This window comes from Pan paniscus, chromosome 7 (assembly GCF_029289425.2).
Source record: "Pan paniscus chromosome 7, NHGRI_mPanPan1-v2.0_pri, whole genome shotgun sequence".
NCBI lineage: Eukaryota > Metazoa > Chordata > Mammalia > Primates > Hominidae > Pan > Pan paniscus.
Window position 1 is genome coordinate 21,956,314 of NC_073256.2, and position 12,347 is coordinate 21,968,660.

At 42.6% G+C, this 12,347-nt stretch overlaps 1 pseudogene; it reads left to right on the plus strand.

Annotated features, from left to right (window-relative positions):
• Nucleotides 1–5,601: 5,601 nt before the first annotated feature.
• Nucleotides 5,602–10,253, plus strand: LOC134731023 (small ribosomal subunit protein eS1-like; annotated as a pseudogene).
• The last annotated feature ends 2,094 nt before the right edge of the window (nucleotides 10,254–12,347 follow it).

Genomic DNA, 12,347 nt, shown 5'->3' on the forward strand with positions numbered 1-12,347 from the left:
CCATTTGTTTCCTCTGGAGCGGTCGGTTGGTCATGAACTTCCTGGTCCAGATAGTTACCGTGTCATTCATCATGGTGGTTGATCCTCAGGTAGTTAGGGAGGAAAATAAACAAGAAATTATATGTTTAAAACCACGTTTCAATTTTAGACCTGATTAATTGACTTAATAAAGGGCATTAGCACTTCTACTTCCTACAGTCCCTCCCTTTACCTCTGGAAACTAGTTATTTCTAGATTGTTTTATGTTGTTAAGGTTGACCACCCTTTCTTTCTGTTCTGCAATCATAGTCCTATTTTTAAGTGGATTCACCTCTCATCACTAGCCTTTTGTCATGGTCATTCAATTCACAAGTTGCTTATTTTTTAAATTTCTTGGCTGACTAAATTTTATTATGAAGGCTTTTTTTTTTTTTAAAGAGCTCAGAAATACTGTATTCTCTAAGTTCTTGAACATGTGATAGTGTCTTTTGCCTATTTTGATTAGGCAATAATTTAGCTGGCTATAAAATTCTTGGATTATACTCTATTTCCCTTAGAAATTATAGGCACCTGTCCACTGACTTATTTCATTGTGCTTTCTTTTTTTTTTTTTTTTTGTTTTTTTTGAGATGGAGTCTCACTCTGTCACCCAGGCTGGAGCGCAGTGGCGCCACCTCAGCTCATTGCAAGCTCTGCCTCCTGGGTTCACGCCATTCTCCTGCCTCAGCCTCCCGAGTAGTTGGGACTACAGGCACCCGCCACCACACCTGGCTAATTTTTTGTATTTTTAGTAGAGATGGGGTTTCACCGTGTTAGCCAAAATGGTCTCGATCTCCTGACCTCGTGATCCACCAGCCTTGGCCTCCCAAAGTGCTGGGATTACAGGTGTGAGCCACCGTATGAGCCCAGCCTCATTGTGCTTTCCACTAACCCCTTTTCCCTGGCCTCTTCCATCTTGTCTTCTTCTCTCCCAGTAGTTTCTTCATGAAGAGGCCATGTGGTATATTCCATGAGATATTTCACACTCAAAGATGACTTCTTTTATACTCTTTTGATAATTTGTCTAGGAATCTCTGCCTTGATTTATAAGGGAGTGTGTAATAAATACAGTAAAAGAGAAACACACAAAGTATTTTGAGACATCAGCGAAGGGAGAAACCAATTATATTAATATTTGGGGTTATATCAGGGAAGGCTTAGTTAAGAGGTGACATTTGAGCTAAGCCTTGAAATAAGGGAAGGATTTGGCGATGCAGTAATGGTGAGAGAGTAGAAGCAAGGCATGAGGGGTTAATGTTATGTATCAATTTGACTGGGTTGTGGGGTGCCCAGATATTTGGCTACACATTATTCTGGGTGTGTCTCTGAGGTATTCTGGATGAGGATAACATTTAATTGGTAGACTGAATAAAGCAGATTGTCCTCCCCAATGTGGGTGAGCCTCATCCAATCCATTGAAGGCCTGAACAAAACAAAAAGGTAGAGTCACAGAGAATTTGCTCTTTTTACCTGATTATATTTGAGTTGGGACATCAGTCTTCTCCTGACTTTAGATATGGAACTATATCATTGGCTGTCCTGGGTCTCCAGCTTGCTGGCTGCAGACTCCAGGACTCCTTAGCCTCCATAACCATGTGAGCTATCCCCTATAACAAATCAATCTGTCTATCTCTATGTGTATAGCTCTACCTCTATCTCTCTGCTCTTTGGAGAACGTAGAGTAATACACAAGGTTATATTAGAGAAGAGGATGACCCAAGGAAAAGCATGGAGGCAGAAAAGTGTGAAGAGGGTTTGGGAAGACTGGGGTCCTGATGGGGAGTTGATTTCACTGTGTGTAGCATGGAGAATCCTTGAAAATATTCAAGAGGTGAAAATTGTATTTGTGGAAGAACACCAGGAGTATGTGAAAAGAAAAATACTCCCTCCATTTTAACTCCACTGAAGGGGGCATCATAGGGATGCACTGGGCACATGGTTTGGAGGGCAGTTGAGGCCATATCTGGAGGATCTTTACTTCTCGGCTGAGTCTGAAGTTCTCTTTCTGGGGAGTGGGAGATCATTACAAATCTTTGAGCTGCACTCAAGAGATGATTTTGCTAACAATGGCAGGGCGACGGTGCTGGTGGTGGTGGTGGGAAGCTGGTAGCATGAATTCTAATTGGGCTTCTGTTATTCTAGCCGAGGAAGATGGGGAATGGACTTTCAGTAGAATAATACAGATCTGGGAATCAACTGCATGGAGGAGGTAGTTACAGGTGATGAGATGATTCAGGGACAAAGTTTGGTAAAGGAGAAAAGATACTAGGCTGGTAAAAAAAAATAATTGTTATTTTTGCCATTACTTTTAATGGCAAAATCCGCAATTACTTTTGCACCAACCTAATAGGATGCAAACTTCGGAGCCATCTGCATCAGAGGGTTTGATGAAGATCAACAAACTTTGGGAACACAGGAAAGGAGCGGAGAGGGTAATGACTTGAGGGCATAGCAGGGATGATCAAGGTTTTTCTTGTTAGCATGTGGAGACTTAAGCATGAGTATATGTTAAACACCTGGCACATACATGGTAAAAAATATGAATGAAATGATGAGTGAAGCTGGTGAGTCATGAGAGTTCCAAGGGAACGGGAAATAAAGGGAGGTCTCAGATAAGGCACAAGTGGAGAAGGTAGCTTGGGAAAGGAGAAGGATGCTTCTCCTTATAAGATGGGAAAGGCAGAGGAAGAGGGTCAAGATACAGTGATCTAGGGGTGAGATGGAAGTGAGTTGAGAGAACTCAACTCTGGGCTCTGAAACCCCTAGGGATGGGTTTGGGGGGCTTTGAGATATGGAAGAGGTTTAAAGTCTATTGTTATAGCAAATATGGTTTGGAATTTATTTGTGATGCTTAAAAATATTGCTGAACAGAAGTGAAGTCTACCCTACAATTGGATGGTGAGATTATTTAGTGGAACTACCAGATCCCTGTTGTGATTCTTTCCAGTATCATTCAGCAGCCCTTGGTCAGTTGCGAGGCAAGTCATCAATGGGATATGGAGATTTTCCAGGTGGGTGTGGTTGAAGGCAGGGAAGAACGCGTTTAGGACCACATTACAAGAAGGTGACTGTAAGGTCCAGGCTGAGCAGGAAGGTAAAGCAAGAAGGAAACATGAGGTTGTGAAGAGAAGTTTAGAGGGATGAGGAGGCAGGAGAGGTGAACAGTTGCAGGATGTAGCTAGAGTGGCGATGTTAGATCTTGGGTCCAGAGAGCTTTACAGTGATGACGAAGATCAAAGGGCATTAGAATCAAGCGATAAAGAGCCACTGTTTGATGTTGGGATGTAAGGGTGCTGCAGGTGGATGTCTGCACATTGATGGTGAGAATGTGGTCACCCTGGCCTTGCTGGGTCTTTGCTAAGGAGAGTGTGCTCTATTCTGGGGGCCGTTTTCATCACCTGATTAGAGCAGTGGTCCCCAAATGGTGTTCTTTGGACCATCTGTATAAAATGTTCATAGGTCAAGGATAAAATGGAAAAACAGAGAAAATGTCACAGAAATGTGCCCATTGGTGAAAGACAACCAGCTGTCCTTTATGGAGGATTGTTCTTTATTCTCAAAATGTATATATTCTATTCTATTAAAACATTTTTGTATTTGCACTTTTTTCTCTTTTATGAAATGCCATGGGGTAGAAATTTGTAATGTATCCAGTTCTTCTGTCTCCATGCATTGCAGTGTGGTGGGGGAGGGGAAGTGGCCAGTACTGGCCAACAGGCTGGGGGCAGAGGTGCAGTGTGAGACTTCTAGCCTGGAGCATTTAATTCTTAGTACAGGACTCTCTAGCATTCTTCTCCCTCTGTTCCCTGCTTGGTGATCCTCAAGGTAATGCACCCCCCATTAGCCTTAGTCTTAGGGTGAGTTTGATGGAAAACAGAGCACCCCACACTTACCTGCAAATGTAGCATGAGTGAGAAAAACAACTTCTGATGTTTGAATTTACCAAGATTTAGGAGTTGTTATTGCAGCAAAATCTAACCTATTCTGACCAATCATGGTGGAATTTCTGTGTGTGTGTGTGTGTGTGTGTGTGTGTGTGTGTGTGTGAAACTGGTAGTTTAAAAAAGTTCCTTCTTACCGAAAAGAAAAAATGGCAACCTTATGTTGGTTCTCAAATTAAAAAATATTTTTACTGGTTTATAAAATAGAAAAATCTGAGAATCCATAGCTTAGAGAACTACAGTGTGGGATGTCCGTAAAGACCATGTTATTTTATCAGCTCCTAACACCACTTTATAGAAGCTTAGCCAATACTTGGGCTATTTCAGTCTTTCCCATTCCACATTCCATGGACTCTTGAAGAGATATTGATGAAATGGAACAGCCATGAACCACCCTAACTCAATCCTAGTGGCAGAATCCCCCCTTTTGCTGCAGAATAAGCTTCTTGCTACAGTGATACTTGAACCCCTTAGATATATTCTGTATTAATTATATTAAAACACGACCAATGCTTTTGCTTTGTTGTCCCCCAAATTAAACACCTTAATCATGAGAACCCAGATAATTGGATTTAGTGTGACTGATTCCCAACTTTCAGTAAGAACATAATTAGATTATATTTTTCTCCAATTCAGATAAAAGAAAATTGACAATAAAATGTTGATCAATACGTGTAGCTCAGGAGGTAGAGCCTGCTTTGAGATGCAGAAGTGTTTGTTTTTTTATATCTATATTCTTGAGTAAAGAAAAAAATCCATCTCTCTTTCCTAGAGGGGAAGACTTTCAGAGCTGGGCTTGGCAACAGCCTATCAGAGGCTGAATTAAACCAATAGGTACCTCCCTGGAGTGAATGGTATATTTCTCCTGTTCGGAGGACTGTGCTTTTGTGGTAGAGTTTGCTTTCTGTCTTGGTCTCCGGATGTGTGTATCTGTGGGTGGATGTCTGCATGTAAATGGCAGTGTATACCTGTGTGGGTGTGTACAAAATTCCCATGTGAATCTCAGCTTTGTGGGGATCTCCAGGTGTTGAGCCTAGCAGATGCCACTTGAAGAAAAATCACTTGAAAATGAGACAGAAAGAATGGAAACTAAATCCTAGCTCTAAAGGCACCAGGCTGACTAAAAAAAAAAAAAAAAAAAACTCTGGATTTTCTTTGTTTTGGACTCTACCTGCCTCGACATGACATTTCTGTTTCCTGTGCAATGATCAGAATGAAGGAAATCCTCAGCACGAAAGAGCAGATACTGTGTGATTCTGTGTATGTCAGGGTTTCAGCTGTGGCACTGCTGACATTTTGGCTCAGCAATTTCTCTGTTCTATGTGTGGGGGTTTCCTGTGCATTTTAGGATGTTGAGCGGCATCCCCGGATCCCTGGACTCACTGGATGCAGTAACACAACTCCTCCCAAGTAGACACAACCCCCAGTGTCTCCAGATATTGTCTAATGTCCCCAGGGGGCAAAATAGCCCCCATCTGAGAACTGCTGCTTTCATAAAATACAATGTCAGGTGAAATAAGTGGAGGCTGTTTGTAGTCAGGGGTTTGTAGAGATGGAAGAGACCCCAGGAATATCCTGGAAGGGGCTGTAATGTTCTGTTTCTTGAATTGGGTGTCGATAATATGGAGGTATTCAGTTTTTTGTTTTTTTTTTTTTTGTTTTTGAGGCAGGATCTTGCTCTGTCACCCAGAAGGAGCACAGTGGCACCATCATGGCTCACTGCAGCCTCTGCCTCCTGGGCTCAAGCAATCCTTCCACCTCAGCCCTCCCCAGTAGCTGGGGCTGCAAGCATGTGCCACAACTGTTGCCTAATTTTTCATTTATTTTTTGTAGAGAGGGTTGTCTCACTATGTTGCCCAGGCTGGTCTCAAGCTCCGGGGCTCAAGCAATCTTGTCATCTCGGCCTCCCAAAGTGCTGGGATGGCAGGCATGAGCCACTGCGTCTGGCCAGTATGTTCAGTTTGTAAGAAAAGTACTGTGTTGACCTCTTCTATGTGCACATTTCTTTAAGTAATAATTCAATAAAGCATTTAGAAAAATTGGTGATAATAGGAGTGATTTGTAGAGTGATTGGCATGAAAGCTGATCACCTTAATTTGAACTACTCTGAAATGAGCACCAGGGGCCACCAAGAGGACCCTTTCAAGGTGTCATAGCCAAGGAGAGGAGTGTGTTGTGTACATCTCTGCATAAAGGATTTGCTGGTTACATGGAAGGATGAAGTCTCCTTCTGAGGACAGAGGCAGCAAGGCAAGTGGAAGCTCAAAGCATTGAGCTTTCTAAGTGGACTTTGCTTAAATCTTGTGAATGACTCATGCTCTTAACATATACTCATGTACATATTGTCCATATAAACATTAATTCTGTAACAAGGCTCACACATAAGGGTTTTTTTTTTTTTTTCTTTGGGACAGTCTTGCTTTATTGCCCAGGCTAGAGTACAGTGGCATAGTCTTGACTCACCGCAACCTCCGCCTCCTGGGTTCAAGCAATGCTTGTGTCTCAGGCCCCCGAGTAGCTGGGACTACAGGTGCACAACACCATGCCTGGCTAATTTTTGTATTTTTAGTAGAGAGGGGGTTTCACCACGTTGGCCAGGCTGGTCGCAAACTCCTGACCTCAAGTGATCTGCCCACCTCAGCCTCCTAAAGTGTTGGGATTACAGGTGTGAGCCACTGCACCTGGGCCCACACATAAGGTTTGAGTTGAGATAGAGAAAACTCTGGCAGGACTGAGGGATTGGGCCACTGTCTCTGGGTAATGTGCACAATTTCTGGAATCTTCTCTACTTCCAGAGTTCCCACTTTCTATTTGTCTCCTGTTTATTCAACAAACTTGTATGGAACCACAGTGTGTCTAGAACTTGCCAGGTGTGGAGGATAAAAAGATGATTGAGGTTGGGCATGGTGGCTCATGCCTGTAATCCCAGCACTTTGGGAGGCCAAGGCAGGGAGATCACTTGAGGTCAGGAGTCTGAGGACAACCTGGCCAACATGATGAAACATCTCTACTAAAAATACAAAAATTAGGCAGACATGGTCGCATGCACATGTAGTCCTAGCTCCTTGGGAAGCTGAGGCAGAAGAATCGCTTGAATCCAGGAGTCAGATGTTGCAGAGAGCTGAGATCACACCGCTGCATTCCAGCCTGGGAGACAGAGCGAGATTCCATGTCAAAAAAAAAGATGACTGAGATACAGACTCCATCAGGGTTGACTCTAACACAAATTAGGTAAGGGCCCAAGGTCTGGCTGGGCAAGCAGCTTGATCGGCTTCATACTGCATCCTCTACTAGAATGAAGAACACTTTTTTCTTTACCCATGAAAATGTTTTGTGCTTCATACCTACAGGTGCAATTTGTGTTAATTCTGCAAAATTTGTCGCATAACTCTGCCTGTATTCTTAGCATTTTTCCTTTGAGAGATTTCTCAGCACATCATCTTTGGACTATGTGGAATTGGAAATTTACTTAGAGTCAGCAACAAGTACTGGAAAGTCAGTTCTTAGTCAAGAGTTAGGTTTTCAAAGATAGTGGATAAAATAAATTAGTACAGTCAAGATTATACATGCAAATCCCCTCATCATTCATAAAGTTTAGCCGTCAGTCTTACCGTGGCTCACCAGGTCCAATCCATACTTCTTCCTCCATGATTGGAGCAGAGGGTGATTTTTTTTTATGAGCAACTGATGAAGTCATTTAGAGACTATTTGCAGTAGGAGCCATGTGTACTACAGACCAATCAATGTGCCCTCATGGCTCCATTTCTGCCTCTCTTCCTCTTTGTTCTTGCCAAGTACCCAGAGTTCATTTTCCATAGATTGAAAGAGCCCAAGTTGGGCCTATATCTAGGAGTACAATTGCTGGGTTATTTGGTAACTCTATGTAGAATTGTTTGGGAAGTTGTTAAACTGTTTCTCACAGTGGCTACACCATTTTAATTCCCACCAGCAGTGGATGAAGGTTCTAGTTTCTCTGCATCCTCACCAACACTTGTTATTTTCTGTATTTTTTTTTTTTTTTTTGAGATGAAGCCTTGCTTTGTCGCCCAGGCTGGAGTGCAGTGGCACAATCTTGGCTCACTGCAACTTCTGCCTCCCAGATTCAAGTTACTCTCCTGCCTCAGCCTCCCGAATAGCTGGGATTATAGGCACCCACCACCTTGCCTGGGTAATTTTTGTATTTTTTTAGTACAGACAGGGTTTCACCATGTTGGCCAGGCTGGTCTCAAACTTCTGGCCTCAGGTGATCCACCTGCCTCGGTCTCCCAAAGTGCTGGGATTACAGGCATGAGCCACCGCACCAGGCCAATTTTCTGTATCTTTGATTCCAGCCATCCTTATGGGTGTGAAGTGGTATCTCATTGTGGTTTTGATTTCTGTTTCCCTGATGATGAATTTCATTGAGCATCTTTTCATGTGCTTATTGGCCACTTGTATGTCTTCCTTGGAGATGTGCCATATTTTCATATTCAAAAATGAAAGCACAGGTCCACACAAAAATTTGTACATGAATAATTACAGTAGCATCACTCCTAATAACCCAAAGAGGGAATTAATCCAAATGCCCACACCAGATGAAGAGGTACACCGAATGTTGTCTACCCAAATGGTGGAATATTATTTGATCACAAAAAGGAGCAAAGTACATATGCTACGGCGTGGATGAACCTTCAAAACAGATGAAAGATCACATTCTACATGATTTCATTCAGATGGTAATCTATAGAAATAGGAAGTCGATTAGTGGTTGCTTAGGACTGGTAGGGGCATGGGAGAATGGGGGTGTTAGCTAAAGCGTATGAGGTTTCTTTTTGAGGTCATGAAATGTTCTAAGATTGACTGGTAATGTTTTTGTATATCTCTGAATATATTAAAAACCATTGAAATGTAAAAAATGCAAAGAAAAAACAGCCCAGGTTGCAATTTTATTCAACACTTGATTGGCTTTAAAAATAGATTCCAGGCTGGGCATGGTGGCTCACACCTGAAATCCCAGTGCTTTGGGAGGCTGTGGTGGGAGGATTGCTTGAGGCCAGGAGTTCCAGGCCAGCCTTGGCAACATGGCAAGACCCTGTCTGTACAAAAAAAGAAAAAATAAATAGCAGCTGGGTGCAGTAGCTCACACCTGTAATCCCAGCACTTTGGGAAGCTGAGGCGGGCAGATCACCTGACATCAGGAGTTCAAGACCAGCGTGGCCAACATAGTGAAACCCCATCTCTACCAAAAATATAAAATTTAGCCTTTTGGTTCTCTAAGCAGCACTATGGCGTTTGTTAGGAACAAGTGCCTTATGAAAGGTGGCAAAAAGGGAGTTAAGAAGAAAGTAGTTGATCCATATTCTAAGAAAGATAAGTATGATGTGAAAGCACCTCCTATGTTCAATATAAGAAATATTGGAAAGACTTGGTCACCAGGACCCAAGGAACCCAAATTGCATCTGATGGTCCCAAGGGTCTTGTGTTTGAAGTGAGTCTTGCTGATTTGCAGAATAATCAAATTGCATTTAGAAAATTCAAGCTGATTACTGAAGATGTTCAGGGCAAAAACTGCCTGACTGTCTTCTATGGCATGGGTCTTACCTGTGACAAAATATGTTCCATGGCTGAAAAATGTTGAACAATGATTGAAGCTCATGTTGATGTCAAGACGACGATGGTTACTTCTTTCATCTGTTTTGTGTTGGTTTTACTAAAAAACGCAACAATCAGATACGGAAGACCTCTTATGCTCAGCACCAACAGTCTGCCAACTCCAGAAGAAGATGATGGAAATCATGACCTGAGAGGTGCAGACAAATGACTTGAAAGAAGTGGTCAGTAAATTGATTCCAGACAACATTAGAAAAGATGTAGAAAAGGCTTGCCAATGTATCCTCTCCATGATGTCTTCATTAGAAAAGTAAAAATGCTGGAGAACCCTGGGTTTGAAAGGCATGGAGCTTCATGGTGAAGGTAGTAGTTCTGGAAAACCCACTAGGGATGAGACACATGCTAAAGTTGAATGAGCTGATGGATATGAACCACCAGTCCAAGAATCTGTTTAAAGTTCAGACTTATAATAGTGGCAAATAGAAAGTCCTACTTGTGAGAAACAAACAATGAACAACAGTGAAAAAAGCAAAATGAGCCTGGTGTGGTGGTGCATGCCTGTGATCCTAGCTACTCAGGAGGCTGAGGCACGAGAATCACTTGAACCCGGAGACAGAGGTTGCAGTGAGCCAAGATTGCACCATTGCACTCCAGCCTGGGAAACAGAGTGAGATTCTCTCCAAAAAAAAAAAAAAAAAAAAAAGGATCTGGGCTTGGTGGCATTCAGCTGTAGTCTCAGCTACTCTGAAGGCTGAGGTGGGAGGATGGCTTGAGGCCAGGAGTAATTTGAGGCTGCAGTGAACTATGATTGTGACACTGTACTCCAGCCTGGACTGCAGAGCAAGACCCTATCTCTTACACATACATACATACACACACACATGCATACATACCCAGGCTCTACCTCCGGTGATTCTGACTCAGTAGGGTGGGGTATCCCCTAGGGATCCTGCTGTTCAGCCTGGTCTGGGATCCACTTTTCACTGGGAACTGAGACACTGGCTGTGAGCCTTTCTGTCCTGTGATGTAGAGGTCATGGCGACGCAGGTTCAAGCTTAAGGAGAACTGACTGCTTTAGGTATTGTTCTGAACATCATCTCTTACTCTCACAGCAACATCCTTAGAAGGTCGATGTGTCCCCACTCTACAGATGAGCAACTGAGGTTTCAGAGGAGTTTAGCTTGTTCAAAACTTATTCTTCCTATTGGAAACTTTGTACCCTTTGACCAGTGTCTCCTATCCCCTACCTTTCCTCCACCCCAGCCCCAGATAACCACTGTCCTACTCTCTATTTCTGTGAGTTCAACTTCTTTAGATTCCACATATAATAAAATCATGCAGTATTTGTCTTTCTGTGCCTGGCTTATTTCACTCAACACAATGTCTTTCAGATTCATCTATGTTGTTGAAAATGACAGGATTTCTTTTCTTTTAAGGGTTAATAGTATTCCGTTGTGTGCATATAGTACATTTGCTTTATCCTTTCATCCATTGATGGACACTTAGGTTGATTCTATATCTTGGGTATTGTGAATAGTGCTGCAGTGAACATAGGAATGTAGGGATCCCATCGACATATTGATTTCGATTTTTTTTTTTTTTTTTGTCTATACCCAGAATTTGGGTTGCTGGATTATATGCTTTGAAATCTATAGCACAGCAGTGTGACTATAGTCAATAATAATGTATCTTTCAAAATAACTAAGAGGGTACATTTCAAATGTCTCATCATAAAAATTGTCAGTAAATGAGGGGATGGACATGTTAATTAGTTTGATCTAATCATCCCACATTGTATACACATATCAAAACATCACGTAAATGTGTACAATTATGATTTGTCAATTAAAATAACATTAGTTAAAAAAATAAGTAACTTGTTCAAAGCCCCAGTTGGGATTGATGGAGCCGGGACATGCACCAAAGCTGTTGCTCTCAGGCCCGCAGAGTCCTTGGTCCACGAATGTTGAAGCCCTACCTGAGATTTCTACTGAGATCAGTGTAGGGATTCAACGTCTCAGAATCATCCCATCCTCCAGGGCCCACAAGTCCATGACTGCTGCCTCTACCCCCGACCCTACTGACCTGAAATGTGGCCCCTGCTTTCATTTCCAGGAGCATACAACACTTACACCAAGCATTGATGGGTTTTGTTGACTTCATTTGAGATGTGGGGCCGTGGAGAGGGTCCCATGATCCTTGCTTGGTGTTGGCCAACTCATTGACTTCTCTCATTTGACTTTACCCTGCCCTTTTCTACTCACCTCCTCTGTCATGGATTGCTCTGGGAATTCTGAGCCCTAGTTCCTTTATTTTGCAGATAACCTGCACTCTTCTCTGCAATGAATCCCAAAAGTATGTAGTTGAGCTGACTGCAAGGTGCTTGACACGCAAGAGATTCCACAAATGGGATTTGGCCTCTGGAAAGTGGTGGTAGTTCCAGATTTATGTGGATGTTACTTTGTATTTCCCTATAAAATATATTCTTTAAACTATCAAGCTCTTGGCTCCTGGATGCAGTCCTTTGCTGGTGGCAGTGGGCTGGGTACTGCCTCCGGGGAGAAATGCTACCCACTTAGAGAAAGAGAAAATGGTTCTCTTTAAGAGGCAGAGGGAGGTTTCCAGTGCCAGTTTGTTTGGAAGCAAAATGTCTGTTGTATTAAAATTGCCCAAACTTGGGCTGGTGCCTTGTGTGTTTAGAGCTCAAAGCCACGATTGTTTTCTTTTTTTTTTTGGTGGTCGGTTTTCCATCCTATTGCTTGGCAGGTTTCTGCTAATAGCTTCGACCTCAAGAGTGCC